Genomic DNA, 7,858 nt, shown 5'->3' on the forward strand with positions numbered 1-7,858 from the left:
AGCCGGCGGCCGCCGCGCCCTCGGGGGCCCGGTCCGCGCCCGGTGGGGCCCTGAACAAGAGTCTGCGAAGAATGGCCTTCCCGCTGCGCCCTCTGGAATGTTAAATTCTGAGGTCTTAGAGGTAGGGACACTACCTCGAGGTGACTATAAAGAGCTCTCGAACCAGGGGTCCCCAGCATCCGCTCAGCGAGGTCTCTCGGTCGGGGCTGTTACTGGCCTGACCACCCCCACCCCTCGGGGGACCGTCTGTGGAGGTCCGTGGTCTTCCGCCTTCGGAGATTCAGAGGTGGGGAGGCTGCGGGATGGCCACCCGGGCAGAGCAGGGGCCCCGGAGTGGGGAGTGGGGTACTGTCATTCACCAGATGTGGCTGCTCAGCTGGCCGGCTTGCTGCTTATACTACACTTCCCTATTTTTTGCTTAAATTCCTTTTCAGAGTGTAGGTTGCTCCCCTACACTTTGTCATTTGTCAGAGACAAAAGATTTTGTTGTCCTTGTCTAGTGGCTGAGTCGTGTCCGACTGTTGTTCAATCCCATAGGACTGTAGCCCACCAGGCTCCTCTGTCCGTGGGATTTCCCAGGAGAGAATGCCGGGGTAGGATACCATGCCCTTCTCCAGGGGATCTTCCTGACCCAGGAATCGAACCTGTTTCTCTTGCATGCCAGGCAGATTGTTTACCACTGAGCCACCTGGCAAGCCCCAGAGACAAAGATATCTGTTTCTAAAAGTTAAGAATTCACACCTGACAAGGCATGAAATCGGGCTGAGGTTTATGCTGCAGGACAGCAGGTATTAGCGCTGAGCCCACATCAATACCACCAGAGGGTGTGCTGAGGCACAGACTGCTGGGCTCCGCCCCCAGCAGGGCTCAGCAGGTCTGGTTTGGGGGGCAGAGAATTGCATTTTAACAAGTTCTTAGGTGATGCTGATGCCAATGTCCTGGTTTGGGGAACACACTTTGAGAACTCTAACTGTAGTTTTCTGATGTGCTAGCATTTTATTTTCATTTAACACTTGGTAGGAAATCACTCAGTAATATTTGTGGGACCAGATTGGCCAGGGTCCAAAGAAGGGTTTGAAGAGGCCTCTGAATTCTCCTTGTTACCCAGAGCACCTGCATTCGGTTACCAGGACAACCAGTAAGAGCTTGTGGAGACCATGGCGGAGGGCTGCCTGAGCTGTCTCTACTGAGGTGTCCTGGAGTCCCCTCCCTGAGTGCATGTAGGGGTGGAAGAGCGTGGCTGGCAGCTCAGCAGCTGGAGAGGACTGCTGACGCCCCTGCCCCGTCATATCCACACATGGGCAGCAGGATGGAAGAGGCGTGGCCCCCACCCTATCTTCAGCGGCCATCAGTGGTCAGTTACTGACCCCTGACCCTCTCCCTGGGCCCTAGCCTGGTCTCAGCTCCCGTGAGGTAGCAAGGGATTGAGTGGGTTAGAACCTTCGCTTGCCCCAGCTGCGCCCAGAGAGGTGAGGAAGATGAAGGCCCACAAAGGATCTGCTAGGAGAAAAAGCAAGAACAGGGCTCAGGGCTAGACCACTGCCTCCAGCTACTTCATCCCAGCAAGGGGAGAAGGGCAGCTGAACCTTCTTACCACCTGGAGTGCATGCTAAGTCGCTTGAGTCGGGTCCGACTCTTTGGAACTCTGTGGACTGTAGCCCACCAGGCTCCTCTGTCCATGGAATTCTCCAGGCAAGAGTACTGGAGTCGGTTGCCATGCCCTCCTCCAGGGGATCTTCCTGATCTAGAGTATGTCTTGCTTTGCAGGCGGATTCTTTACCACTGAACCATCGGGAAGCCGATTGCTCTAAAGCCTGAACTGTGCCTTCTCCCCGGAGCTCCACCAACAGCTTTCATTTTTCTGAGGGCCTCTGGACCTTCCATGGCTTCTTTGGGCTTCAAACCAGGGAATCTGGCAACTTTCCTAGAGTCGGAGGCCCTGGGGAATCTTGAGATTCCATTGTCTCCAAACCCCCATCAGGGCAGTGAGGCCTCAGCCTACTTGGAAAGAGAGAGGTACCACTTGACATTCCTGAGCTGCCATGGGGCTACTGTCAAGGCTTTGGGTTGAGGCAGGGGGAGGGGAAGTATACAAAAGGCAAAGGAGGGTCTGACTGGCTGGAGCATTTTTTGGGGGGAGGGTGGTGTCACATGAGCCACTGCTGGGCTTCTCCACGAGCTGCTTCACGGCCTGTTGGACACACTGAAGTCTCCATCCCCCTGCGGAGCCACCAGTCACTGTCCTGGAGCTGAGTGATGCTTGTGTAGGCCAGCAGGGCTCAGGCAAGTCACAGAGGGGCAGCGGTGGCCCAGTTGGGCAAATTTCTGAGAAAAGCTGTGCACCTCCCAAAAAGAACAGTCACAAACCCAGGCATTTGTTCTGCAGTGGACCCAAGTCAGAGGTTTGTAATTTGGCTTTGCGTTAAAGCTCACCACAGGCTTCCCATGTGGCTCAGTGGTAAGGAATACACCTGCTAACGCAGGCACCCCAGGAGAGGTGGGTTTGATCTCTGGATCAGGAAATCCCTGGAGTAGGAAATGCCAACAGGATTCCAGGATTCTTGCCTGGGAAATTCCATGGACAGAGGAGCCTGGTGGGCTACAGTCCACGAGGCTGCAGTCAGACACGACTTGGTGACTGAACACACACACACAAGCTCACCAAGGTGAGCTTGGTTATTGGGCCCTAGACACAATTTCTCAGTGAAGAGTTATCATTCGTTGTTCAAGAGCTGTGGCCCTACCAAGCATGAAAGACTCTGGAAGCATCACTATGATGGTTCAGTAGAGCTCCTTAGAATACACCTTAGTGAAAAAAAAAAAAAAGGCTGTACACAGTTGGCCAATAGGCATATGGAAAGATGCTCAACATCACTAATCTCAGAGAAAGTGAAAGTGAAGTTGCTCAGTCGTGTCCGACTCTTTGCTACCCCATGGACTGTAGCCTATCAGGCTCCTCCGTCCATGGGATTTTCCAGTCGAGAGTGCTGGAGTGGATTGCCATTTCCTTCTCCAGGGGATCTTCCCGACCCAGGAACTGAACCCAGGTCTCCCACATTGCAGGCAGACACTTTACCATCTGAGCTACCAGGAAGATCTCAGAGAAATGCATATCAAAACTGCAGTGTGGTACCACCTCATACTGGTCAGAATGGCCATCATTAAAAAGTCTACAAATAACAATTGCCAGGGAGGGTATAGAGAAGAGAAAAGGGAACCCTCTTATACTGTTGGTGGAATGTGTAGCCACTGTGGAAAACAGCGGTGGAAGTTCCTCGGAAAAATAAAAATAGATTTACCATATGATCCAGCAATTCCATTCCTGGGCATATGTCCAGACAAAACTATAATTCAAAAAGATACATGCACCCCTATGTTGGTAGCAGCACCGTTCACAACAGCCAAGACATGGAAACAATCTGAATGTCTGAATATTCCTCAGCCATAGAAAAGAATGAAATGATGCTATTTGTAGTAACGTGAATGCAACTAGAGATTGTCACACTCAGTCAGAAGGACAAATACCGAAAGACGTCGCTTACATGTGGAATGTGAAATATGACACAAATGAAACAGAAGCAAAGTCAGGAAGAGAGAGAACAGACTGGTGACTGCCAGGGTGGGGGGCAGGGGAGACGGGAGGAATGGGAGCTGGGGATCAGTAGATGCAAACTGGTATATACAGAACGGATAAACAGCAAGGGAACTATATTCAGTATCCTGTGATACATCATAATGGAAAAGAATATGAAAAATATATGTATCAATGAGTCACTTTGCTGTACAGCAGTAATTAACACAATACTGGAATTGAACTACAATTGAAAAAAAAAAGAAAGAAAACATCACAGTGAGATATCACTTCGTAGCCATTACAATGGCTATTATCAAAAACACCAATGAAGCAAGTGTTGGCAAGGATATGGAGATATTGGAACCCTTGTGCCCTGCTGGTGACACTGTAAAATGCTGCCTCTGCTATGGAAGACAGTACGGAAGTTCCTCAAAAAAATGAAAAATAAGAGGGCTTCCCTGGTGGTTCAGTGGTAAAGAATCCGAGGCAGGAGACAAGAGTTTAATCCCTGATTTGGGAAGATCCCACATGCCATGGAGCAACTAAGCCCATGTGTCACAAGTACTGAGCCTGCGCTCTAACACCCAGGAGCCACAGCTACTGAGCCTGCTCTCTAACGCCCAGGAGCCGCAAGTACTGAGCCTGTGCTCTAACGCCCAGGAGCCACAAGTACTGAGCCTCCGCTCTAACGCCCAGGAGCCTCAGCTACTGAGCCTGCGCTCTAACGCCCAGGAGCCTCAAGTACTGAGCCTGCACTCTAACGCCCAGGAGCCACAAGTACTGAGCCTGCGCTCTAACGCCCAGGAGCCTCAGCTACTGAGCCTCCGCTCTAACGCCCAGGAGCCACAAGTACTGAGCCTGCGCTCTAACGCCCAGGAGCCTCAAGTACTGAGCCTGCACTCTAACGCCCAGGAGCCACAAGTACTGAGCCTGTGCTCTAATGCCGGGAGCCACAGCTACTGAGCCTGCGCTCTAACGCCCAGGAGCCACAAGTACTGAGCCCACGCGCTCTAGAACCCTGCGACAAAGAAGCCACCTCCATGCACAGTCTGTGCACTGCAGCTAGAGAGCAGCCCCCTCTCTCTGCAACTAGAGGAAAGCCAGCATAGCAGTGAAGACCCAGCACAGCTAAAAATACATCAATCAAAAACAGAACCACTATATCATTGAGCAGTCCCACCTCTGGGTAAATGTCCAAAGGAAGTGAAAGCGGGATCTCAAAGAGATATCTGTACTCCCAGGTTCATAGCAGCCATTATTTAATCACTAGCCTAGAAGTAGAATCGGCTCAAGCCAGCAGTCAACAGAGATGTGGTGGTGGTTTAGGTGGTTTAGTCGCTAAGTTGTGTCCGACTCATTGCGACCCCATGGACTATAGCCTGCCAGGCTCCTCTGTCCATGGGGTTCTCCAGGCAAGAACACTAGAGTGGATTGCCATTTCCTTCTCCAGGGGATCTTCCCAACCCAGGAATCGAACCCGGGTCTCCTGAATCGCAGGCAGATTCTTTCCCAATTGAGCTATGAGGGAAGTCATCTCAACAGAGCTAAACAGAGAGATAAAGTGTGGTCTCTGCATACAGTGGAGCATTGAAGTGAAGTGATGTCCGACTCTTTGTGACCCCATGGACTGTAGCCTAACAGGCTCCTCCGTCCATGGGATTTGCCAGGCAAGAATACTGGAGTGGGTTGCCATTGCCTTCTCCGGGGGAGTTTCCTGACCCAGGGATCGAACCCGGGTCTCCTGCATTGTAGGCAGACGCTTTGCCGTCTGAGCCACAAGGGAAGCGCTATGGAGCATTATTCAGCCTTAAAAAGGACGGAAATCCTGTCCCAGGCTGCTGCAACGCAGGTGAGCCTTGAGGACATTACGGTAAGTAGAATAAGCCAGTCATCAAGAGACAAAACACTGCCTGATTCCCTGGTGGCTCAGATGGTAAAGAGTCTGCCTACAGTGTGGGAGACTGGGGTTCAATCCCTGGGTCTGGAAGATCCTCTGGAGAAGGCAGTGGCAACCCACTCCAGTACTCTTGCCTGGAGAATCCCGTGGACGGAAGAGCCTGGTGGGCTACAATTCATGGGGGTCACAAAGAGTCAGACACGACTGAGTGACTAAACTTTCCACTTAGAGAAAATCACTAAGGTAGTTATAGCCTGGTGGTGGCCAGGGGTGGAGGGAGGGGAGTTCTTCAGTGGGTTCATGGTTTCAGATTTGTGAGATGAAATCGTCCTGGAGATCTGTTTCATGGCAATGTGAACATACTTGATGTTCCTGAACTGTCCAGTGAGAAATGGTTAGGATGGTACATTTTGTGGTTTGTTTTTTAAACCACAATAAATTTTTTAAAAGGTGGGGGTGGTAGTGCTGCAAAGGTCATTTAGTCCGATATTCCCAACTCAAAACTGAGGCCCAGAGGGGAGTGACTTGCCCAGGTCCTCAGCCCTGGCGAGATCAAACAGGAGAGGCTCAGAAGATGGTAAGATTTGACACATAGTGTGAGGCCAGGGTGGGGCTAGGCTCAGGCTCAATGACTGTAGCTGGTGCTGGCTTTTAAGACGTGGCTGTCTGTGCCAGCGGCACTTAGCAAGACCTGAGCGGGTTATTTAGAAAGTTCACTTGAGAGGAAGAGCTCCTGTGTGGCTGATGTCAGCTAGCCTTCCCCTCCTAACTCTCAAAGCCCTGAGAGCCCCCGCCCCCAGAAGCCTGCAGGTGCAGCTGTCAGGAGGTAAATGTGAGAAACAAACCTAGATTAAAATCCCCATCTGCCACCACCTGACCCTAATTCTGCACAACTGAAAAACACAGAAGGGCCTAAGGCAGCATCAGGAACTCGGCAGGTGGTGAAAGGAAAGCTTCTAGGAGGCTGGCTGATGCCGTCAGCTCTGGGACAGGGCTCATTTATTCCTAATCTGGGACCACTTTTTCCTGTGCGACCTTTCGGTGCCTCAGTCAACTCATCTGCAAAATGGGGGTACATAGTACTTCACAGGGGTGCCCTGAGCATTAAGTGAATTTGTTCATGTTGTCGACTAAACGGAAAAGGAAATGGCAACCGACTCCAATGTTCTTGCCTGGGGGATCCCGTGAACAGGGGAGCCTGGTGGGCTGCTGTCCATGGGGTCTCACAGAGTCAGACACAACTGAAGCGAACTAGTAGCAGCAGCAGCAGCAATCGACTAAAAAATACAGTCACAACCTGAAAATAGAGTTATTTGGTGGGAATGCTTAGGACTCCAAGCCAGGGAGACTGCATCTCAGTAGCTCCGAGAAAACTGCCTCCAAGGAGGCAGGAGTGGAAGTCGGGTTATATTCAAATTTGCAACAAAGGGTACAAGCAGTCTGAACATTAAAGATCAGGTATCAAGTTAAGGTGGAGAAGGAAATGGCAACCCACTCCAGTATTCTTGCCTGGAGAATCCCAGGGACAGAGGAGCCTTGGTGGGCTGCCGTCCATGGGCTCGCACAGAGTCGGACACGACTGAAGCAACTTAGCAGCAGCGGCAGCAGCATCAAGCTAAGGAATTCAGCAGTCTATGTATGAAAGTGAAGTCACTCAGTCGAGTCCGACTCTTTGCAACCCCACGGACTGTAGCCTAACAGGCTCCTCCAACCATGGGATTTTCCAGGCAAGAATACTGGAGTAGGGTGCCATTTCCTTCTCCGGGAGATCTTCCCGACCCAGGGACTGAACCCGGGTCTCCCGCGTCGTACGCTTTACTGCTTTACCGTCTGAGCCACCAGGGAAGGGGATCACTGAGTGCATTCCTGTCATACACACTGCAGCTCTCGGGGGCCAGTCCTGTTTGCTTGTTCGCCTTGCTTTTGTATTCCCCCAGCTCCTCAGCACTCACCATGAGGGTAGCAGCAACCGCTGGATTGCATCCCCATTCACATTTGGAGGTCAGAAATCGCTGATGGCTGTGACATTTCTTGTTTATTAATATGGCAAGAGGTATTTTCATTTCACAATGGAAAGGGCTCGGAACCCGCCCCAGGACATAATAGTGCTCATAAATACTGAGATACTGAGGCCACAGGGTGTGAGTCACATGCGCCTCCAGGTATCTTAGCGTACTGTTGGCTGACCTCGCCTCATCTGGGCCTGACACCAGGAAATGCTACTGCAGGTACAGGCGGAGCGAGTCTGGGGTGGGGAATCTCTGCCAGGGCTCTGAAGTGTTGCCTGGTGTCTCCTTGGTGGTGGGTATGGCACGGCCGCAAGCACAGAAACTCGGGGCAGGCATGGGGCGGCTCCAGGGCCCAGACCTCCATCCTCTTTAGTCCTC

Source organism: Budorcas taxicolor, chromosome 25, assembly GCF_023091745.1.
Source record: "Budorcas taxicolor isolate Tak-1 chromosome 25, Takin1.1, whole genome shotgun sequence".
Classification (NCBI taxonomy): Eukaryota; Metazoa; Chordata; class Mammalia; order Artiodactyla; family Bovidae; genus Budorcas; species Budorcas taxicolor.